Raw genomic sequence first — 25,351 nt, 5'->3', positions numbered from 1 at the left:
AGCAATAGTGAGACTACTATACCCTGTGTCACCCAGAACTGGACAAATTCCCCACAGAAAGATACAGAACAGCTGTAAAGTGTAGCCTTGCACAGTAATGGGAAACAGAAGAAGGTTAGAAAATATTTTTTCACATATCTAGCATAAGTTTCTTCTAAGGTGTTTTTTTTACGATTTCTTATGTGACTAGCTTTTCTCTGCCTTCAGACAGTTTTTTCTTTTAATCAGCAAAAAAAATGAGTCAAACTGATTGCCTAAATCAATCCAAAATACATCTTAGAGTTCAAATATAATACAGAAAATATTTTAGCTCTGAATGGAGAAAGCAAAAGTCTCTATTCTTGGATACTACAATAGTGCATGTAGGGCTGTAAGAAAAAGGACTCCAACTGGAGTTATAGAAGGGTTGTTAAAAATGCATATCCAGCAAGGTTACAGTTTGAAGGATCAGATAAAACAAAGCAAGTGAGAGATGTACTAGTCTGATAGAAGAGAAGTTCACATATTCATTCCTAGTGCCCTGGCTCAATACACTTCCACCTTTTCCACTTAGATCTCTGCTTCCACCACATGGAGCATCTCAGTGCACTTATCAAGTCAAAGAGACAGAATGTGGGGTGCTCTCCTTCGGGATTTTTTTCTTGCTTTCTCCATCCTGCCCTTATTCCTACCATATTGGCCTCATACTAGGCACATCAGAGACTTTGTCTATGGCAGCCAGCAACATCACCTCCATAACCCAGCACAGCTGGAAGAAAAGAAGGCCTAACCCAAAGGTCCTACCGGGTCTCACATCAGCTACTCCAGACGCCATGTAGAGGAAGCAGAGCAAGGCACTGCAGGAGATCCCAGGTGCTGGTGGTGATAAGGAGAGGAGGAAACAGTAGAGGAAACAAAACACAGAAGTGTATGACTCTCCATCTTTTTTTTTTTCCCCACATCCCAATCCAGTCATGATCATCCCTAGGCCGATGGCCCTCTGGCACTGAACTCATTGGAACCTCACAGCAAAATGTTGTTCAAGGCATTGAAAAAAAGATGGAAGTCCAATGGATCATTTGGGTCAATTTTGCAATATAAATGTGATCCTTTCACTTGCTGCTTAAAAGCCCCATTTTAGAGGCTTTTATATGACACCTCCCACACTCTTACAGAAGCACATATCTAAGATATTGTATTTAAATATTTTTCTTCAAAATACATACTTTCTAGCAAGTATCTTGTATTTTTATTCCAAAAAAATCTGCATTTAATATTTCCAAACATGGGATTACCTTGATTACAATAAGCAAGCAGCATATATATTTTCACTAAAAACTACTATGCTTGCTAGGAAGTTTTCATAGATAGGTCCCATACTCCAATCCGTCTTGAGCAGATTATTCTTCCAATATACTGTACAGTTTTATTTAATGGGTTAAAGTGTATCTGTAGTCATATCACAATTTATGAAGTGTCTTTCATGTGGTGATCCCTCAGAAACATAAGAAAGTACACGTAGTAATGTACTACATTTAAACCAAAACTAATATTCTACTTTGATATTATACCTAGAGTTTTGATTTTATTTTGTTACAACTCATTATCTAATTAATCATATTGTTCTCAGCTGGTGTGTAGTTTATTGCTACTAATTCAATTTTAAAAAGTGAAATCACATGTAAAGAGGCAGTCTGGATATCAAAGAGCAAAAGACTGCTTTCTTTTATAAATTTTTGTTTCCAGCATACTTGGTGAACAACAAAAAAAAAAAGGAAAAAGAGAAGAGGGGGATTAACACTTGTTTACATTTGTAAACCAATTAAAAAATAAATCTGATTATCATGTTAGAATTTGATCACCTTATAGTCTAATAGCTAACACTATTGTCCACAATTATTGTCTAATATTAGACAATTAGTTGGTCTTATAATCACAAGGTTCTGGATAGAAATTTTGGAATAAATAATCTGCCAAACATGCCATTTTTTAAAAGCTGAAATTCTTCAGTAATCTGATAATATTCCAACAGCTTTTATGGCTGCAAAACTCTATTTAATCAACTGGACTCACAACTGAAAAAAGACCTTTTAACATGAACTGATCTTGCATTTTTCAAAGGTGTGTTTTTCTTTGACCACAAAATGAAAAATTTTTGAACCTGTGAAGTTTTCATAAAGCTCATCTAGAATCATCTAAATTACTTCTCTCTGAAGTATCTGAAAAAAAACTTGATTGCAAATAGATTTTCTACTTACTATTTCTCCTTAGACTCATAACTTAAATACTTCAGGAGTCAAAACATTTTATACCTGAAGTAAGCATTTTGCTCCTTATCCTTGTCTTTTTCAGTAAGAAAAGATTACCTGTATTTTTTAAAGGAACAACTCTGTGGATTGGCCTCCTTTCTTTTTCCTAGCTGCATTAGTTTTCATATTGTCCCAAGTACTGCCCGAGGAGGATCAGTAGCTCTCCAGCAAGCCAAGAACTGAGAAAAATTAGTCCACAAGAGAGAAGCAGAATATGTTTTTTTGGGGTAAACAGCTAGATGTATGAGGAAGGCAGCTCACATGGTCAAACTCTACATCTTAATAGAACTGTAAGTAACTACAGATGTATCAGTCCGCATATTCAGCCTGAGATTTGAGAGTAACCAATTTCCTTTTCCAGACACAAGCTATCTGGAATTTTTAATTTTTTTTAAGTTGATTTTACATAGATAGTAGGATTTGTAGTAATACCAATACAACAAGAAGTTCAAGTCATTAACTGTACTTGTTCATGGGGATGGGCGGCAAGCTCTGTTTGTCATACCACAGGAGAGGAGGTTACTGATGAGACCTGGTCTACATAAAACAAGGAAAGTATTTAATCTTTGCTGTTTAAGAGTGTCACACAAACCAGAGATTATAAATGGGACTCACAATTAGTAGGATGGCCATTAGATGACCTAGTTTCAAAACACATGACACAACTTCACTAATAAACCCTGTTTCATTTCAATAATTAAGTGCTTTAAAAGGCAGTAGGTTTCAAACATGGTTTTCTAGGTCTGGAAATGTCAATCCCTTAACACTAAAAGTAAAACTCAAAGGTAGTCTTCTAAAGGCAGACGATGATTCATAGACTGCAACAGCAGATGAGACTGAAGAAGAGACAGATAACACTAGTGTTATGGTCCCGTCAAACTCAAACCCTTGCAATACTCATGATTACAACAGATATTATTCCCAAAGTAAAAAACCACAACTACAGTGTCACTGTGGAATCCCACAAGGCAAGGTTAGATGAATGAAACAAGCTAAACAGTTGCTCTCCAGCAACCCAAAAAGCTTTCATGCTACAACAGCACATACAGCCAAATGAGAAGAAATAACATCTCATCATTTTCAGTTAGCTTACAAGCCTTCAAGTAAACTGGCAATGGAATGATAGTGAAAAATGTGATATGAAAGGATAGTGAAGTGTGATATGAATTGGGAACAGCATCATTAGACTACAGAAGGCAGTGCTGTTAATTAAAAAGTCGATCGTACACGAGGTCCACAAATTCAGAAGGAACACAGTATTAGATGAGCCACACTGCCCTAAAAATAATTCCTCAGTCCTAAAAGCATAGGAGCAACTGCCAGGATAAAGAAGCAGAGAAATTCTACAGTGACATCAAAAGGCTCTGGCAGCTGCTTCTCAATGGGAACATGTACTCTGGATACTATCCATCAGCTCTGCCCCCACAAAAGCACAATTGTACAGCAAAGTCCATGCATGCCAAGCCAAACAACAGAGTGTGACTTGTGAGTAAGAATCACTTGGTAATAAAATTTCTTTTGTTCATTCATAAACCATCAAGGTGATGCACAGCCATCATATCAGCCGATATAAACTAGATGAACCTCATCATCATTTCAGAAAGTACAACTCTGCCATGAAAGTAAACAAATCAATATTTTAAAACCTATGGAAGTGGCAACACACAAAAGCTATACATTTCATTTTCTGGCTTGGCAGACAAACCTGTAAGTGGGTTTTCTACTTACATGGGATGGTGCAAGCAAGATTTATCTCATGATCCAAACCCCTTTCAATATCACCCACAGAATTTTGTTCCCTTTACATTTCACTGCAATAATAGTCTCTCCATTCATTTTGGATGCATGTACTACAGAACACAAGGGTCTGCCCCACCCTGGCCCATACAGACCACCAACTCATCCAATGGCTTTGGACTCATGGCTGCATTTGCTCTTATTTTCCATCTGACCTCCCTGTGTATCTGAACAGAACATGCTGCCCCTTTCCCCAACAAAGTGGGAAGCGTTTCCCCAGCCTGCACTGCCCTCCAGCCCAGGACTGGTATTCCTTGGATTGAGGACCAGTCATTCTGGGTGAGGAATTCCACTGTAGGGGGGTGGAGGTGGTGTGGAGCTAGACACATTTTTCAGTTCAAGTAGACTCATTAACTTTTAGTTTGAGGAGTCACTTTTTCATAGCCTTGCGCTAGCTTTAAGTTTCATGATACACTGCTTACAGGGCTTGTGGACAAACGTGAAGCATTTCCAAATAGGCTGTTACAAATAATTCTGAATTACTGTCATTCAGCAAGTCTTTGCAGACATTGTTGCCTCCTTAGAAAAGGGATTGACTCAGAACATTAAATCGATACAAGTCCAAGATGATCCTTGGCTTCAGCATGAGGTTGAAAAATCAGCCTTTCAGGCGCTTTGAACACTTTTGTACTTCCTTCAAGGTCTGCTTAGCACTGACCAACCCTGAAAATTCTTGATCTATTCTAGGTCCTCAATGATGTTACTTAAATATTAACCAGATCATCAGATTGCACAGTGCTATTCAACTGAAACATTAACAAGAAAGTTTTACACTGTCTAAGGTTCTCTGTCTGCCTTCCTATTCCTTAGCTGGAGCCAGGGAGTCCCACTGCCCTGTCTGACATCTAACAGCTTTAAGTAGCTGAAAAAAAAACCCAAAACAACACGCATCTTTGTCCAAGTGACTCCTGCTTTGCCAACAATGAACTTCTGCCTTCAAGTCTTGGGCACAGCTCAAAAATCCATGTGTTTTGCAAGATTAAGTGCAGAATCAGCCCTCCATGTCTATTATTTCAGAAACACATACACAATAGCTCCATTTGGTACAAGCATGTCTACAGCAGGTCTCAGCTTTTGTCTTCATCATTTGATGACATATATTAAGAACTGATAAGCAGTACCATTGTATTCAGTGCGTTCCCATTATATACACAAGGACACACATTCAAACAGTAACAAGAATTACCACTATAAACCAGGAGCTAATCTGCCTGTCAGAAAGAGCAGGATTATTCTGATTAAACACAGAAATTCTTATCAATACAAGCCACCTCAGGCTTCCATGATTCTCAGAGGTTTAGGGCGCAATTCCTTTCATCCTAAATTAGATGCTCAAAATAGGTCAGATTAATCTCACCCTGGCTCTACCTATTTCTCTCCATTGACTATACAGACAGCCCAAGGTGACTATTTCAGACATAAATATACAGAGATAGAAGAGATTCATCTTACTTGAGATGCCTACAAGCTACCAGTAAGCTCTCTCTCTGTAAGAGAGGCCAAGACATACCAAGAAATCTGTTCTTCATAAAGAAGCATCAACCCTTTAGAAACTTGTGGAAAAATAATTTGAAATGCTGAGCAATCATAGTAATTTTTTTTTTTTTTTTTTTTTTTTACACATTCTAAACAAAGAAAAAAAAAAAAAAAAAGGAGAAAATAGAACACCTAATCAAAATAGCAAAACAACAACAAAACCCACCTCCCTACCCTACTGACCTGAAAAGCTGCATTTCAAAGACCTTAGATAGTTAACTATCAAAACCTAAAGCCGGAGAAATTTTCACAGGCAACAGAAAGGCAAAATCACTTAAGCTAAAGGACAAGTGGCTTCTAATTTTCACAGGAGCTCAGCTAGGGAACAACCAGCCTATAACAGGGCAAAGAGCCTTGCTAAGTTGAACTATGACAGCTTTCTCAAAGGGATTTATATGCTACAGCAGCTGTGATGGCAAGAGGAAAAACAGGATGATTCAGGAGGTCCCTCCCAATCCTGTACTCCTTATTTAAGTTTGTACTTAATAGCAGAGGTCACACTGATCAAAGCATCAACCCTTTAGAAAATTGTGGAAAAATAATTTGAAATGCTGAGCTTTTAAATATTTTTTTTTTTTTTTTTTTTTTTACACATTCTAAACCAAGAACAATAAAAAAAAAAAGGAGAAAATAGAACACCTAATCAAAATAGCAAAACAACAACAAAACCCACCTCCCTACCCTACTGACCTGAAAAGCTGCATTTCAAAGACCTTAGATAGTTAACTATCAAAACCTAAAGCCGGAGAAATTTTCACAGGCAACAGAAAGGCAAAATCACTTAAGCTAAAGGACAAGTGGCTTCTAATTTTCACAGGAGCTCAGCTAGGGAACAACCAGCCTATAACAGGGCAAAGAGCCTTGCTAAGTTGAACTATGACAGCTTTCTCAAAGGGATTTATATGCTACAGCAGCTGTGATGGCAAGAGGAAAAACAGGATGATTCAGGAGGTCCCTCCCAATCCTGTACTCCTTATTTAAGTTTGTACTTAATAGCAGAGGTCACACTGATCAAAGAGTAAATAACACCAGTGTTCATGTAATTTGAGATTCAACTTCAAATCTCTCCTTTTCTTTCCCCATCCCACCCACATCTCAGTTCCCTCTCCCTCCATCTGACCCCAAGGCACTAGTACCAGACAGATCAAACAGCCCTATTGTTTTTCTTCCAGGAAGTCACCTCTACTCTGATACTGAAGAAATAAAAAAGACAGCTTCAACCTCTCTTCTTTCATTACTCCAGAGAGGATACCAAATAGCTACACAACAGAAAATAATTCAAATTCACCCCAGCAGCATGCTTATTTATGCACTATAAAAAATTGTATTGCAAATCTGAAGGATAAAACAAACAAATCACTCTAGTAAAACACTTCTTTCAAGAAACTAAATATTATTTCATATATTTATGATAACTAACTACAAGGTATAATCTAGAAAGCACATCTTATTGCCATTTGCAGGGCAATTTTATCTCACCAAAAGTGTTTGCTTCTCTCCTTCCAGCACAGCTCCACGGCAAGATGAACTTGTGCTAGCTGGTGGACACCAGCTAAGAACCGGCTGTAATGAGAAGACGGCTTTCACCTGGGCCTTTCAGGAAGCTTCCCCTCCTCTTTGGGAAGATAATTGAATATCAGAATTAAGAAAGCAAAACAGCAACACCTGTGGAGGGGGCACTGACACTCAGAAAAATGGATCCCTGAAGGCATTTTCTAGCGAAGCCTGTAAGCACTTAATGAGAGTATATGTTACCTAAATAAAACAAAAAGCACATAAAGCAGCTGTAATATCTGCACTGGGATGTGAACTACCATAATACTGGAAATACGTACAGAAATGTTTTAGAGGAAAAAAATTAACATTCATAAACATCATTTTATAAACAAAACTCAGACCAATTGCACCACTTCACATTCAGAAGGGAAGAAGCAGGGACCTGAAGCGCCTGTGGCTGCATGAAACCTGCAGGTTAGGAAGATACCTGTGCAAAGGTTGATAACAGCAGTAAAGATGTCACAGAATCACAGCAACCTAAGCAATTTATTGAAAAAGTAAACAAAAATAGGAGGCAAAATTAAGTGGCTTTGTATAGTACCCTCACAACTTGAACTAGTCCAGAACTCAATGAAGACTGTACTAGTATCAAGGTAACCCCATTGTGAAGAGAGAACATGATGTTATAAAAGGGAAAGGACAAGTAAAGTAGCCTCTCCAAAATTTTGCTGACCCTGGTGAGAAGGTATATACTGACTGTATAGGTTGTTTCTGAACAAATAATTTTTCAAAAGAATACACCGTTTAAAGTTTGCTGAGATGCTAAAAAGAACTGTTGCTGCTCTTAGCCAAGCTCTTCCCTACTAATTGTAATGCAGCTGCTATTAGCTAATTCCCTGGGCCTCTCCAGCTTCCACGGCGATTTGAAACCCTGATAATGTTTTTCATTTTGTTTCTTCTGTAGACAGAGGCAAAAGCACTTCCTTTTCAACAGCATGACACAGGCTACAGACAGCCTGACGCCAAAGCTTTCTGCAGATCAATATATTTAATGCATTCGAAGTCAGTAAAATCTCCCATGCTAGTCCAGGGTTGCCCGAGGAAAAAGAAAGCTAAAAAGCTAGAGAGCTGCATGGATATGGATTTAATATTCAATTTGATTACTTAAGGATCTCTACATTTTAACAAAAACCAGTTTAAGTTACCTTGCATATTAATTTAAAGCATTATTCTCAAAAAGCTTTTGTGAGTATGGAGAAAAATTTAATGTAGTAAGTGGAGTCAGACGTGCTTAAACTCAGGCTGGCAGAATGTATGTTTATACGCATAAAGACAAAACAGAGAATAAGTGCCAAAGACTGTGGGAACAAAAATATTATCAATCCCATCACACCAGTTCTCTTTCTCCCTATCTCCCAGATTTATTTTCTTCACTTGAATATTGCTCCAGCCTTACCCACAGGCTTTCCTCATTTACTTAAGACACCTCTCATTTTCGCTAGCCTTCAGTCTTTATGGCTTCAAAGCATCTTTCTTCCTACTGATGAAGTTTTACTGCCTCTTAGATGCAAAAGCCAGAGGCAGTCACACAAGTGAGGAAGCCAGCCGTTGTCCTATCAAACCCATCAGAATGGTTCTCCTTCCATTCAGCCTGAAGAATTCTCCAGGGATTCCTATTCACTCTACCTTCTTCCCCCCTCCCACTCCAAAAAAACTGTATATCAAGAAATAAGGAATAAGCCTCACTAAAACAGCTGACGTACTTTTCAGTCTTATTTTATATCCATCAAAAAACATGATTATGTATTGGGCTAGCCTGTAGAACTCTCTAATAGCACAGAGCAACTGCTACCTTGCTATCAATCTTTAAAAACTGCCAAACAATGGTACCCCAAGTTCACTATTTGTCTTGCAAAGCAGAAGCATTTTTACTGCTCACAATTGGAAAAGCAACTTAATAAACTTCAGTTCTGTGTACAACCTTGGGCTGCCAGAAACAGTGAATAAAATAACATCTTCCACCTTAACATAACATTAACTGTGGTGCTCAAACACACATTCCTTTAATTGCGCGTATTAATTATTTCATGCTAATATTTCAGCAAGAATGAATGCAATTATTTCATCAAAGCGGATGCAGTGGGAGGTAAGCAAGGAGAGGTAGCCGTTACTGGTTTGTGGTAAATAAATTGGGTGTCTCAGTAATTTTTTCTTGTATGGATTAGGTGGTTAGGAAGAGAAATGTTATTTTTCTGTTACTTCAAAAGGTCTGGCTATGAAGTTCCAGACTATTTGTGCTGCTTTCCTGAATAGTAACAGTATAGGTTAACCCAATTATATTTGCAAAGTGCTTATAGTAATTTTTATAGGGGTTTTATTGAAAATCTAGAAAGTGAGAATCAGGGTATATCACACAATCATTAAACTTAGTATCATTTATTTCTCTGAGTGCACTCCATTCTGCTACAAATCTTCATTCTGGTATGTTATAATGCTATAAGAAAGTAGGGTCCCTGCCACAAATTCCAGGACAGTCTGACTTCAGCAGCTCTTGGGAATGGCACTTTATTCCTTTGTAGACAACATATGAGGGGAGCAGGTGAATGACATCATCTGGATGCAGCACAGCAGAACAGGAAAGAATTAAAGGAAAAGCTTTAGTGTCTGTTTTTTGCACAACGTTGTCTTCTGTTTGAAATGTCAGAAACCAGTTGTGGGCATTGCACCCTGGGACCAGGTCTGCCTGATGCAGTGTGAGAGGCGCTGGGCAGCAGCCCAGCTCTCTGCATGTCTCTGCTTACCAAGTCAAATTGCAGATGTGCTTCTTCAGCCAGAAGCCTTATGTGGAGCCTGTCAAAGTCCTTAAAGAACTTAGTGATCAAAAAAGTGATAATCCCTTCTCAGAAACACTGTCCTCATGCGGGTCCTGAGGCCTCTTGTGGCTTCAGGTTCTTGTGATGGAAAACTTTAGCCTGAAAGCAAGCGAGGAGGAAAAATTTGCACATACATTCGTATCACCATGCTAACTGTCCTCTGCATAAACTTCTCATCAAACCAGCTCTTCCTAGCTGCACACCCCTGCTAGTCAGCAATGCATAAGAGAATATATGCATTCAGAAAACAGGCACCATTTCCCTTGTGTCTGTTCTTCCATGGGATCTACCAAAAGCAGTTTTTGCCCGTGCTTTCTGGAGAAACAGCTGTAATGTCATATAAGAACTGCATGCTAAAAAGGCAAAAAGGTGTACTATAAGATTCAAAAAGGGGGACCTTGTCCATCTCAACAGGACTCCTATCTGAGCAGCAAAGCTTCTGTTTTGAACTTGCATTGACTAATTTTTGTATCCTACACTACAGGCCTCAAACTTTGCTCATGATATCCCAGTCTGTGAAAATGCCTATTCTATCTCTTAAACTTAAATATAGCACACGTAACTCTGTAGCATCTAGAGAGACCAACCAATACTGAGTCAGAGAGATGACAGAGAAATACTCTGCCTGCAAACATGTACTCTTTCATATGCCAGCAGTGAAGGTAAAAACTCCACTATAGTCCATTGGCTTCTGGACCAGGGGCCAAGTTCCTCACTGCTGTACACTGGAACAGCTCAACCAGTTGACTTCAAATAACCTGTGCCGTTTCAATCCAGCAAAGAGTTTACCCCAAGCGTCTTGCTAACACTTCTGATCATAAACAGTAAAAGAGCAGTAATGCTCAAACTCAAAGGAATTAACATGCTAGGTTTCTATGGCTCAGAAGAAGCAAAAGCTGTTCAGTCTACTGTGAAAAGACGACATTTGTCTGATAAATGAAAAAAACCAACCACCAGAGTGTTGTCAAAATAAGCATGTAAATAACAGTTCTGAAATAAAAATCATTTACTCCTAAGCACAGACAAGCCTAAATATTATGGATAGCAGGACACAGCAATGTTCTTCTGGAAGCTTCTCATGAGGAAAACAAATGCTGCACTCTTTAAACTCCAACTCACACAAGGAAGGCCTCTGAAATCACTGGGACCATTCAGCTCACTGTGAGGTGATCTACACCTGTGCTTCCCAGTGCAAGACTAGAAATACAGTCAACCCCAACCCATCCTAAAGGGTAGCTTATACTACACTTATATTTTGTACCTGTAAAATGAGTTACACTAAGGGCCTTTCAACAACAGCAAGATGTCAATAAGAGGGTAAAACACAGTACCTCTGTAGGCATGGATTTGTTATACATTCAATTATTAATCCATTTAATTATTATTTTGAAGGAATGCTAATGACAAACCATTACTAAGGTTATCCAGACCTGAAGAAAACTGTTAGGAAATTTTGAGGGACCTCTGATCCAAATTGGAACTGTGATGGCAGGGAAAATGCCAGGCTGCAAATTAAAGGTCTGGTGATCAGAGTAACAGGAACTTCTCTTGTAGATTGCTAAATTTTAAATTAGCTGCTATCACTCAAAGAAAAAAAAAATCACAAAGTTTCATAGGAATATGTCCTTCCCTAAAACAAACACACATTTGCTCATAAAGCAGTAATGTCATCCACAAACAATATTAAGAAAGGCAGTACTGGAGTTATGACTTCTTATAACTTCCTGGAACAGCATGTTTTTGTTTGTTACCTCTCTTAAAATACTGTGACAGAAAAAAAGAAAAAAGGAAGAAAGAAACAACAAAAAAGAAAAAACAGCTGAAAAATATTAGGCCAATGAAAAACTTGTCCAAAAGACTAAGAGACATACTACAAAAGAGAAAACAGAAGTCCTTTTCTACATAACCATTTCTCAAGAAAACTCACTTTTATTCTCTTTTATTTTGCCACAATTCTTTAAAGATCTCTTCTCAGAAGTTTCTGCTGTGATTATTGCAGAGGATTAAAACAAAATGGCCCAAATACTTTTAGCAAGACAAAGAATAAGAAGAAACACAGTAACATTATACAATACTATGGAGAACATAAACTACAATACCTTCAACAGAGCATAATTAAACCATATTAAACATTGCTGTGAACTGTCAGTAAGTGCATCTATACACCATATTTAGGGTAAAACAGTGAAGACAAGACAACATATTTTTTCTGCTCTGGTTAACAGCTCTAGGTGAAGTTAACAAGGGTGTGAATTTAAACTCCCAACCAGAAATAAACCCCAAGCTATTTCATCCTGCAATAGTCTGGAAAAGAACAGCAATTCCTGTGTGAAACCAATCTAAGAGGAGAATCTTAGTACCATATGTTGGTAGAAGAAGAAATTTTACTTATGTAGATGGGTTCTTGGTCAAGAGGAAGTTCAGACCACATACAAATGTACATGTCTGAATATGAAAACTGCCACAGGAACACACTTGTACAGTGGCTCCTGAAGCTCTTTCTCACTCTTATTCTTTGAAGTCCCACAAACATCTCCACCTCAGCAACAAGGTGCTCATCTCAAATTTAGGACCCACCACAACCCTGAAACAACACCTAAGCCAAAATTTCAGATCTGCTCAAAGTACACCTAACAGACACAGGCAAATTTGTACTTCTTGGAAAACACCCTTGTTTTCTAGGTTACAGCTAGAAGAGGTATTACCCAAGCATACAGCTAGAGCTCTCACTTGGGTGTGAGGAATCTTGTTTCCAGGCTCTGCCCACCCTGAGGTGGTGTTGACACCCACTTTCCAGCAGAACTACGAACTGGTCTAGAAAATAGGAGTGCAGAGTGGTCCACTACAGCCCTGCCAGAGTGAAGTAGGCTGCAAATTTCATGCAGCAGGCAGAAAGCCTTGTGAGACGATAGCACAGCCCAGTGGCTGGGCAACTTGGCAAGGAAGGGAAGAGCCCTCAGCATCACGCAAGTGATGAGCTCCCACGGCTGTGATAACAACCACAAAGCCTGATGAGTCCTTTTGAAAAAAACTGCTACGGGAACCTACCTCTGGAGAAGAGCTTGAACTCTGCAGCCTGTAGGCACAGGGCTGTGCTCAGCTTTTGCTATGGGCTACTTCAGGGCAGTTTCTGCTGCGTTTGCAGGTTTCCACCCAATCCTGGCATGCACAACAGAGGGAGATTGTGTGTCCCAGCCTTATGCCTTTATTGAGCCTTCCTGGGACTGGCTGCTGAAGACACCTGTTTCAGCCCTAAATATGACAGCAGAGAAGCACAGAGACTAGATCCTGCCCTTTGTTCTTAAACATAAAGCATTTCTGGCCCAATGTTGTAAATGCTTCACAATTTTCCCACCAACTGCAGGAGGAAGCATATTGCATCTTCTATGCTTTTATTTAATTCTCCTCTGTACCTTGCAGCTGAGGACAAAAAGTTGTCCTTGTGATAAATTTCCTTACAATAAGATTACAGACACTAACAGCAATGAAGGAAAGAAAAAACACTGGAAAAAAGGAAGTGCATTACTTAGACAAAATAATGGAAACCATAAATCACTGCAGTGACGGATTAAATGTGAAACCTTTAATTATACATTTAATCATTTACCAACTTATTTATTTTCCCTGTAGTAATGTTTATGAAGCTTCAATAAGATTTGAGTTTGAGGATGATTTTATTTTATATGTGAATTGCAAAAGCAATACACACAGAAATGATTTTAGGAATAGAAATAATATTAACTTTAATCTTCAACTGCGTTGACACTTTTACTGAACACCTTTATTGTTCTCAGTCATACTGGCCCTCACTTAATGGCAACACTATGTCAATGGACATCAAGCCTGTCTCCAAACCATTTCACAGGTACTATATAAAATAAAGTAGAACTAAGGGGGAAGTAACTAGTGGTTCAGAAACTTCACTGCTGTATTAAAACAAGAGAGTGTAAATACATTGTTGAAGAATACACTGTGTCATTTATGAAGTATGGACAAACCTGTGCCCACATGATTTATCTGCTCCACAAGGAGGGAAGAAACAGATGCTAGAACAGAAAGGTGACTCCCCAGCCCCTGAACACCTTTTCCTATGGATTCCAGAATCCAGCAATTGGGAGCAGGGCTGTTGCTGCTGTTGCCACTGTGTTCAAAGTGGGCAAAGGAATAACCTGATTTCTGTAAAAAAATTGTGCACCCACATAATCTTTCAGCACACTCAGAGCAGTACTTACTGAAAACAAAAAAAACCAAACCAAACAGCAAAACCATCAAAATTCCCCTTCCTCTAACTGGAGGGTAAGGCAAAGTCCAGACAGCCCTCATGTTTACACAGATCCCCTCAAAGAGCGTCTAGTAGGAAAAAGCAGACATTCAAAGTTGAAACATTGATTGTATGCTAAGAAAAACAGCCTAATATTATACTAAACACATCATCTAGTAGCAATTGTAAAGGCACTGTTATCATGGTAGATATTGCATTGCATATCAGAGAGCTGTTGGCAGAAAAGTACCTGCCCTCCGGAGCACCCTTTGTTTAGTTCTGTTGTGTTGCATGCTCTCGAAAATTGCCTTAAGGTTCCTAGCTGAGGTGGGCTGTCACACAGCTAAAACCATAATTCAGCTGCTCTATATTTTCTTTAAAATAAAAGTGTCTGCTGGGCCTGGGTTACAGGGAGGATGGGTTTGCTCTGTTCATTCAGCTCATCCTTTTTGCCCCAGCAGAGAAGACAGAAGCAGATGGACCCTGCCAATGTTTAGGGTACAGAAACAGGCAGGACCAAATACAGTGGGGAATCACACACTCAGAGGGACTTTTAGCCTTCTCAGTGGAGGAGGGTAACACTTGTATTACGTCTTTTATAGAGACACGAACCACCAGATGGAGGACTCCGAGAGAATATTCAGGTTTTTTTTCTGGATTTTCTGCCATGGTAGTAATCTGCTTTGATTTGGGTCATCTTTTTGAAAAGGAAGTCATCCTCTGTACATGGGACTCTTGAATCTGCCAGATTGGCTTGTTGGTATTTGACAGACCTCCTGGCTCACTGCTATGAACTGGAGGAAATACTCCACACTTTACTGTGGTCTCTGTCTCTACCACTTTTTGGAAAAGGCAAACCCAGCAAGAAAAGGGGATCATATAATTAGGTTCTGACTATCACATAAGTCAACTACACATTTACTTCTCTGCTAGGTAATATTTTTCACTGCGTTTTGTAAGCAAGAAAAAATTGCCTAGGGAAAGCAGGGAACACAGGCCCAGATCTGTAGGAGTGTAAGTGTTGTCAGAACAGGGAAAATGAGTTTTCTTCCTTTCTTTCCTCTTTCGAATGTCTTTTGAATCATGAGGAGTTTGGACTGATTCAGTAATAGGTAGATAATTCTGTTTCACCCACCCAATTTTAAAAGGGCCTTAAGAACACAACATGTATTAAAGACCCCATGACATAAATCCATGTTCAAGGCTTAAACTGAGAATATAGGAGGTGTCTGGCTTAGTAATTCTTAACATATGGGGGCACCAGTGTCAGAGACCTAGGAACAGGAGACATTTTTTATCATCTTTTTCTCAAAAATTACTGGAGGGGAAATTCCTGAGGCAATGCTTAAAGCAGAATCACTCATTGTGAACCTGACAACACAAAACTGAAATGCTAGGACATTTACTCACCCTGCCAGCAAGATGACCTGTAGGTCCTTGGAGTTTTTCTCTCTTTCCTTTCTCTAGTCCACTCATGCATCAGGTCCCTTAGAGATGTGGGACAGCCAAGCGAATTTATGTTTCTTGCTCTGGGTGTAAGATGGTTTCCTGTGACAGAGAGGATATAGAGACCAAATGTGGCATATGAAGGCACTGAAAAAATAATTTCAAATCATACTATAATTCAAGCAGTCCCTATTTCCTGACTTCAAAAGTAGCCAATATTGAGGAATAAAAACCCCAAGAGATGGTTTCCAGACCAGCAGCCTAGGGGGATCATTGCTTAGTATCAGAATCTTTTATGCTGCCCTATTTATCTGTAGAGAAATAATATGTGTGAGGAGAGTTTCCAGTGTTTTACTCAACGGTATCTTATATCAATCAATTCTGCTAGTTAACTGAGCACATTTCAAGTGAGTTTTTCTTTCATCAGTATTAAATGCATTTATTTTTAAAGTTGCTATCAACCCATCATTCTACACATACTCTCTTTCCTGTACCTTCTCTAAACTATCTTTTCTACTTCTTTTTCACTCCAGAATATCTTCCTTAGAGATTATTCATTCATTTTGCAGATTTTTTGAATACCTATAGACTTATTCTCTTTAAGGATAAGCAGGTCAGACCTAAATAGGTTTCAGAATGGTGACCAAGTATTTCTGTTTCCCTCTTTTCCTCCCTGTACCACAAAATGATCTGTGGGAGACCAGTTCAAAGTCAAGCATGATAATCACCTATGGCATTTTTCTGTTGCACTTCCTTCAGAAAAATTGTTGCATGTGGTAGAGAAATGGAAGAGGAGAATTCAGAACGCACACACGAATCACATCCTCTGCGACCACTGGGCTGCCACAGGTCAAGTGCAGAAAAGCAAACGCACAACCTCCAAAACATACTACACTTAGGAACATTATTAAAAGCAGAAATGGGCAAATGTCTAGCTTTGAGGATTTCAGAGCTCCGCTGAATAATTTTTCCGATTTGTCAACCGAATAGCCAAGAGAATGGAATAATTCAGAAAAAAAAGAAACCAACCAAGAATGGGTAATTATTTTAATATCCTCACAAAACCTAAAATACAAAGGACTTTCACAAGGGGTAACTTTGGAGGTGAAATTAGAAACCTCTCTTCAGAGATTTTTCTACCTTTTGTCTCACTTCAGATCAGTTATAAAGCTACTATAAATAAAGTCTCCTATATGGCACTTTGTCATTGATTCCCGCTTCAGTGTAATCAGCACTGCAGACACAGGAAATTCTTAAACAGCAATATTCTCTACTTACCCCACTTAAAATGGAGTGAGGGGTTCTGTACTTTTATTTCAAGACATTCATTCTCATTGCTCATTGAGCAAATTATTTTATTACTGCTTAGATGAACACAGATACTATATCAAAATATACTGTAACCATGACAACAGTAATTCATAGTTTACCACCCTCTTTACCACTAAGCAAATGAAGTCATTTTGCTGAATTATTTCTTAATAATAAAATTATGATAATTTCCAAGCAGCAGTGTTAGCATTTACCTTTCTTGGAACTAATCCAATATGTTCTATGACAATTGTAAATACATCTCTCTTGGATAAAAACAAACCATACAACTGGAAATCATTGTGCCTATTCTACTGAAGCTGTTGGAGAACTCACGGTGACTGCTCCAAAGTTCTGGCTGAAAAAAAATTCCCCCCCAAAAAGTCTAAATACTTGGCAACTTCTAAACAAACACTTCAAAAAACCCCCACCTGTAGTAAATTCACTCACATACAAATGAAAAAATCATGCTAAAAAAAGAAAGCCTTGTGAAAATTCAATATTTTCATATCCGTCAGATTACACTGCTTTATCTTGCCGAAAAAGATTTGGGGATGTGAAGATAGAAGGGTGGGAAGTAAGAAGGACAACTTGAAAAATCTAAACCCAACATTTGCATCAATGTTTTTGATAGCTCAAACTGAAATGTGCCTCCTGAAAACCAAGACAGGAAAGGGGCCCAGAAAAGCAAGCTGCTTGCTGAGGACAACCTCCCAAGATAATAGAGACTTCCTAGCTCACCACATGGAAAGTCAAGCAGGCACAACACAAGGGCAGTGTGGACAAACAGAGGATGAAGTTTCTGGAAGTGGGCAGAACTTCCTTGTTCTGACCTGCTTGGATGAAAGTGGGGAAGCCAGACCTCAGCTGACCTTGAAGCTCGTGATGGACATGAGGAGCAACTAGATGAGCTTCTAGGGAAAAATCAGCAAAAAAAGGAAGACTGAGGAACAGATGGCCAGGAGAGGCTGGTGAATCACCTAAGTTTCTCTCACTTGGACTAGGACGTTGGTGATGTCCTCCAGAGATCTGTTCTAATGAACATGACTCTGTGATTCTATGAAATACTCAATTTGCCTACAGTTTTCTTCCTTCTGAATAAAAGAAGGGCGGAAGTAAAAGGAAAAAAACAATTTAAAAAACCTAAACAATTTATCTCACATTTGATACTTTTCTGAAAGAAGAGGGGCTGAATTTAAATAGAAAATACTGTGAACAGGGTAAAACTGTTAGACCACTACTAATTGCATTTTTATGCTTTGTTTTATCTTTCACTCCCTATTACTTATATGATTTTGTAAGCTGTTCACTTTGTTCTGCTTTTTTTCTTTTACTGAATTAATGCAGACTGATAAAAGAAGATTAACTGACAACCTAGTTTTCATCAGATTCTTGACTGATCTAGGTAAGCTTCAAGTCTAGGTAGGTGCTGGGATTGATTAGCACAGTTTGGTAGGCAGCTTTTCCTGTGCCACATACTGGCAATTCCCAACAGACACTATAATAAGTGAGGTAAGACACAGAGATCTCAACTCCGGCCTTCACCTGATATTTCCCTGGACAGAAAGCTTCCCCTGTACCATGGGGTGGCACCAGAGTGTAGTCACTGTCATTTTTCCAGGTGCACACTCCATCTGTTTCTCCCTCTTTGCCTCTTCATGTTTACCCAAGAAAAAGCAAGAATTTAGCACCCTACACTCTTCAAGCCTGAGTAAGCAGCTAATTATTCAGACAAAATACTATTGATTTGAAGGTGTCTGAACAAATGAAATCCAGGCTTGCTGACCTCATTGAAAAGGACAGCCAACCTTCTCAGGGAATTTCCAGTTGTGTTACTTACAGTTCTTGTTCCTTTCTTTTATTTCAGGGGCATTTGATACAATACAGAGCAACTTCTGGTATTGTGCGCACACAGCTTCTTTTGAAATCAGAGGAGACTGTTTAAAATGCAGACCTTTAGCTTCCGCTGAATTCAAGAGCAACTATGTGCACCCAAACACAATACACAAAAAAGGGAAGCTGCCAGAAATAATAATAAAAAAAAATAACCAATAGGCAGGTTCAATTAAGAATGCACTAAAATGAACAGGATCATATATACGCATGAATGTGCTACCCTTAAACATGAAGCAAATCTCACACTCCATTGTTGGCTTCTTCTTAGACTATAAATTCAAATTTTTCTAATGGCATCACACTGAGTAATCTTCCAACAAGCCATGCCTTTTTTTCTTAGGTCTTTCCAAGTGTAAGCATTTAGACAATGAGCAATTATCTTCCCCAGTATTCAATTTTACCGTGGTAGGCAAGCTACAAAATAGAGACCCTATATAATATATTTACCAAATGTAGGTAGGAAGCAACTTCAACAGCTATAAATGGACCATATTATTCATTATGCTACTTGCTGTAATAGTTCAACACCAATGAGCTGCAGATCCAAAAAATATCCAAAAATGGCTACCCAAATGGCCTAAAATTAAGTTCTTGACAGATAATAACTAATGCTGTACACTCCTACGCTTTATGTTATGAACAATATGTACACTATTATCTATGCAGAAGAAACAGTATTTAAAACTCTTACATTTATCATAAAAATAGATTTTATTACAGAAAACAGTGCCTTCTCATAAAAGATTTACAATTGATTAAATAGGATGGCTTGTCCTAAAACACTTACATGATTGCATGCAAAGAAAACAGATGGTCTGTGTAACAGTAATTTGATTTCTTCCAGTAAACATTAGTCATGATATAGAAAACGCTTATGTTGATCTCTTCCAGAATGATGTGTGTTCTTTGCATCTCTCTTCAAATGAAGCTTGTAATTCCATTCAAGAAACAGCACAGCAGCTCTGGTTTCCCAACAAATCAAATAAAGTCAGGTAGTCTAATGCATCATTCCTCACTTAAGAGTCTGACAACACAGAGATTGATTTTAACTTTTCACTCTCCCAAAAGTGCTTAACATAATACCATGCTCCTTTCTCATTCTCCCTTTCATAATGCTTCTTCATACAAAAAAAAAAAAAAGAACACCATTTCTACCATTTCTACCTTCATCTCTGCTAAGAGAAGCATCATAAGCCAAATTACAACGTCTATTATCTTCTGATTGCATCTAACAGTCTTCTCCCTTATTAAGCTGCAGGTATATAAGAAGGGGAAGAGGTCCTACTGATAAGTCTCCATCTGTCAACCTCAAATCTTGTTCTATTTCATGAGACACACCAAGAATGCTGCACAGGGAACTTCAGAACCCAAATTTCTCTGAAATGACTCTACTCAAGCTTTATGCTTCCCAAACACTGGATGAAATGCCATCTGCCTTTGTAGGACAGACCGCCCTCATGAGGTCATCTAAATCACTAAAGTCCTTGGGACCAAAGTGCGGGTGAGAGCTTTGTCACTTGTTCATGCAGGATGACGGTATGGGCTGATAATGGATTCATGTTGCCTTTTACAGATCTTTTGCACAGGGTAAGTACAGGCGGACCTTTCTTAAAGGCAGAAATTTAACCCATAAAAGCGCACCTTTAAATCTGGCCTTAATTTTTACAGGGGCTTCACACCGGGGTATGTTCCATCATCTGCAAGTAGTAACATTCCTGCTGGGATGTACCCTGTTTGTCATTATCCTGTCTTGTCTGATTACTGTCGCTTCACCTGGTTGGCCTGGACTTACCCCAGCCAAATGAAGTAAGGGTACAATCCTATTAAATGCCTGCTGGGAACACCCTAAGCTGCTGCTCTTGTTGGTGGGAATTAAGGGTTCTCAGCACATTGTAACAGGTACTCAGACCCTTGAGAAATTGGGCTCTTAATTAGATATTCCCTCATGACATTGTGTGATTATTTAATGTTCTGACAAGATGCCTCAGCAATCTCAGAGGCCCTGAATTAACTATCCTAGAAGAGCTCTTTGCCAACTGCAATTCTGTGAAACCTTTGTCATGCTTGGCCATGGAAGCAAATTGCATTTCATGGAGCATATGAAATGATTTACCCAATAAATTGGATGAATTATATATAACATGAACTACTGGCGAGGGTTGAGATGTCCAGTTTTAAATAGCTGTTCTTTCTTTGTCCCTTTCCTAATCCCTCGCATGTGCCCTCCCCTCCACTCTTCCATGCACACTTTTTATTGTCCTACTTGCTGACAGAGCTCAGCAGCAGCAGCAGTCCTTGTGGCGATGTGGGATGATTCATCACACTCTACATGAGGCAGATTAATACTGCCAGAGGAGTTCCTGATTATAAATTTCTCTTTCTCCTGTCTGGCTCATCTGCATTATAATATTTGTTACTCACATGTAAATTTCCAACTCAAGCCTATCCATCCAAGGGCTGCTGAAGTTTTTTAATCTATGCTGAAAAGTTTAACAAAACCCCAGCAGAGTAAACATTTCTGCCTTGCAGCTGATGCTGTGTTATCAAAAACATTAATAAAAGCTACAATAAGCATGAAAGAAAAGTGTAAACAAACAGAAGAGTGATGAATGACATAATATATCACATAACAAATGTACACAACAAATGGTCATCTTTTTATCATCCCCTATGCATAACAGCTTTAGGCAGAATCACCTCAGGGGAAAAGGGCATAGCATCAAATATTTTCCATAGGATTTTAGCAACAATGCCATTCTGATTGCTAAACCCTGGGTCAAGTGTGCAAGATTATGGTGCTTAGCAATCAATATTCATCTCCTCTCCACTTTGTAGAAATGGAAGCTAGAGAAGGAGCATTTAGACCACCTACCCTAACTCCTATCATACCCAAGCAGCCACCTCAAACCCAAGGACTGTAGTCAGAGTGTATCAGCTATAAGCAACTCAAACACGCTGCAGGTAAAGAATAAGAGACAATGACTGTCACATGAGAGGTATTAAAATACACTCCAAAGGTTCAACTTTTAAGAAAAGCTTTATTAAACTTTGAACTTCTCCATCCCTGTTGGGTTGCAAGACACTTTCTGAGACCACTATGCAGAAATCACACCGGTTGCATGCTCTCTGCTAAGGCTTGTAGTTCCTATGCTTGCAACTGCTCTTCAAAAGGTGTATTCAACTGCACTTACCTGTTGTCACAATTTCTGCTAAGTCCAACTCAAAGAATTCACAGACATGGAGTCTCTCCCAGCCCCCGCCCTGCCCCCCCCTCACCCAGCCAAGACTCTTGCTTTACCTGCTTACCTTTTAAGGAGCCTTTTTTCATCCTTCTGTTGTTAACATTTCCATCGACTACCTATTTTTTTTATGAACCTTCAACACAACCTTAAATTGCGTCTCACAAGCATCATCAAATCCACTTCCACAATGAAGAGTCTAACTTCAGATAAATCATTCTACAAACTAGTTTCAACTACAACAAAAACAGTTCCTTGAGTGCTTTATGCATTTGGGCAAGCATCTGCTTTGCCAGGAGTGGATTAAATAACACTACCTCTATTATTCCAACAGTGTGAGAGATCATATAAAATATTTATATTGTGAACTGCAGGCAAAATGCCTATTCTAAATTATGCTCCAGAAGCTCAGCAAGATCTTATATTGATAGAAAAATACCTCCGTTTAAATAATTGGGCAATTTTAGTTATTTCTTATTCCATGAATCTCGTCATTTCGCTGTCTCCCCCTTGGGAACGTGATCTATTTCAGTAAGTACTATTTTCCATGTTCAAGGGTTTCCTGTGTACTAGTACAAACATCTCACCCACATCATACTGAATCACAGGGGCAGCATAGAGGTAACTATAAAAGAATACTGTCAATGCAGATCAATGTTCTGCATGAGCTTCTTCATTGCCTCATACCGGGCATCAGACAATTTTTATTGCATAGCTATGAAAAAGTGTGCTTAAGGCTTAATTTTCGGCTGACTTCCAAATTTGCAAACAAAGAGTTTGCATGTGAAAGACTGTATGCACAAAACCCCATCAGTGTGGTAAATTGGCACCAATCTACATGTGCAAGAATAACATTTATGCAAACTAAGTATTTTCTCTCCTCAGAGTTGTACTCTTGATTTTATTGGGGTTACTCCAATTTGCTATGTAGATATGCATGACTGATTTAAGGATCACAAGTCCATTCCCACAGAAGTCACTTGTTGCAGCACGTTCCAATGTAAAGGGTGTTTTTCTTAAAACATGGCAAATACTATGCTTTTCCCACATTTCACAACTATACAGTGCAGGGTGGTTGGCACTAGATTCTGCAACCAGCTAATTGCAGTGTGTGAGTGCTTGTGCCGCTTTGGGCAGCTCTAGGACAACATGGCATCAGGAGAAAGGCACGAGTCATTCCTGTGCATAATTTTCCTAGGTAGCAGCATTTTCAGTCAGTCTGAAGCCAGTAACGACAGCTCACAAAATCTCCACCAACTTTGACACTCCCTTTGCCTACCCCTGATGATGCTTTACTGAGCCTCATCAGCAAGAAGAGGAATGAGGATACAGGCAGGGGGAAGGCAAAGTGGCACGCTACAGAGTGCACTGTGCCTTCCCCTCTATTAGCAGAGGGCATCAAAAGCAACCCCACTGTGGCTTCAATGCAGTCTTTCACATGTTATGGGCAAGGAAGTTCTTTGCAGGTGGGTATCTCAGTTAACAGTGTCAGCTGCCGAGCAGACATCCGAGCTAATGGCATTTCATTGGCCCTGGGACAGTCTTCTGTACAGACTGTCACACGTGGTTCTATCTATACTTGGATTCAGTTCCCTTTGCCCAGCCAGACCCCATTACACACGATTTCCCTGACAAAACCAGCTGCATGGTGCTGCTGATGTATGAGGTTCACCTCCACGAGTGAATGGACATGCCTTGTCTCAGAGCCTTACTCCCATTAGTGAGGGCAGGCATGGACAAGGACAGGAGGATGGGAAACTGGCAGGAGACAAAGAGCAGATTTTCCTTGACTGTCTCGCTTTTGTCAGTTCTGCCTCAGCTCCACTTGGCAAAGACAGAGATGGAGCAGCAAGACCCACCCTTTCCGATGAGAAATGGGGTATTAAGCAGGGCCAGCTTTTCTTGATCCATACCCACAGGTAGAGTCTGCTTCTTTATGTTGTAGGCATCTCCCACTGCAATGTCCTCCAGCACTGTCTCTGCTATGTCCCCCAAGGGCTTCCTTTCTCCTTGCCCCAACAGGAGTTCCCTCCTGTTGGGAGCAGTTCCCAGCCCCCTGGTGCCAACCCCTTCTGGCTAGGTTGCAGCTGGATGGTGGCAACCACAGAGATCCAGTACAGCCAGTGAAGCAACTGGTCTGTCCATTTATCCTCTTTTGGGCTGGGCAAAGGACTTAGATACCCAGTACTCTCAGGTTCAATAGATCCAAAAGCATAAAGTCGATCCCAGTCAAAATCAGGATGCTTTTCCAGAAAAAAAAAAAATTCAATCATGTTATTGAAACCTCTTTTGTGACTTAACTTCCCTTCTTTCAGCCAATGCACACAAAACTGCAGTAACGTCAGACTGAAAAGTCAGCCTTGAATGTGATTAAAATGTACATGTTTCCCTTACTGTTTGCGCAGACACCACGCTGACTTTCTGCTCATATCTGTAAGAAAACCTATGCATTTGCTCCTCACTGGTCTGATTTCTTCCCACTTTCTCAGCCTGACCTTTATGCTGACCCTCATGCTCCTGCACTCACACCAGTACTTTTCTCCTTTTACTGCCCCCATTAGAGCAAAACAAAATAGAAAAGTGAACAGTGAACATCCAGAACCCAGTAAACACTTATTCCGTGTATTACTTTTTCAAATGATTTTTAACAGAGATTTATCAGCTGCCTTGCTAGTGGATGGTAAAGCATTCTGCCAGATAGCAACTCCTCTAACTTACTGCTTTAATGATACTTTAAATTCTTAAATAAAACAAAATAAATTCTCAATCATTCATAGTATGTACAACAGTTTTGCACTGCTCTTCTTTTTTTTCAGTTACCAACAACTATAAACATACAGAAGTTATCAAATAAATTTTGTTTATTGCTCAATAAATACACTCAGTAATATACTGCTCAGTAGATACAATTTTCATTAAAGAAAACAACATGGCAACAGAATTATCCAGGTACCTAAGATAATTCATTTCAGACTTGTTCAATCACTTTCACAAATCTGTTCCTTCACTATCTCTTTGGACAAGACCCCAGGAACAACAGAAATCTCACCACTGCTTAAGCAGTCCCATCTTGCTCTACAGCAAGACAGAAGAGCATCTCACATTATTGAAAGAATCTTTCCCATTATTCCTGCATAAATAGCAAAGTGTTTGATTTTCACTTCCATTTTAATCTAGATACAATTTCCCTCAGCGTGTAAGCATAAC

The 25,351-nt window shown here is 39.2% G+C and overlaps 1 protein-coding gene across 7 annotated transcripts in view; it reads right to left on the bottom strand.

The window, feature by feature from the left end:
- Positions 1-25,351, bottom strand: part of LOC106886004 (poly(rC)-binding protein 3-like) — a 525,351-nt gene that overhangs the window by 383,099 nt on the left and 116,901 nt on the right. For all 7 annotated transcript variants that reach the window (XM_014938586.1, XM_014938583.1, XM_014938584.1 and 4 more), the window contains one exon: positions 15,663-15,800. The gene's annotated coding sequence lies outside the window, so the exon portion shown is untranslated. The remainder of the gene's footprint in view (positions 1-15,662; positions 15,801-25,351) is intronic.

The sequence above is a fragment of the Calidris pugnax genome, unplaced genomic scaffold, assembly GCF_001431845.1.
Source record: "Calidris pugnax isolate Ruff unplaced genomic scaffold, ASM143184v1 scaffold13, whole genome shotgun sequence".
NCBI lineage: Eukaryota > Metazoa > Chordata > Aves > Charadriiformes > Scolopacidae > Calidris > Calidris pugnax.
Note: the sequence above shows the minus strand (reverse complement) of the source record. Positions and strands in the feature narration are given on the sequence as shown.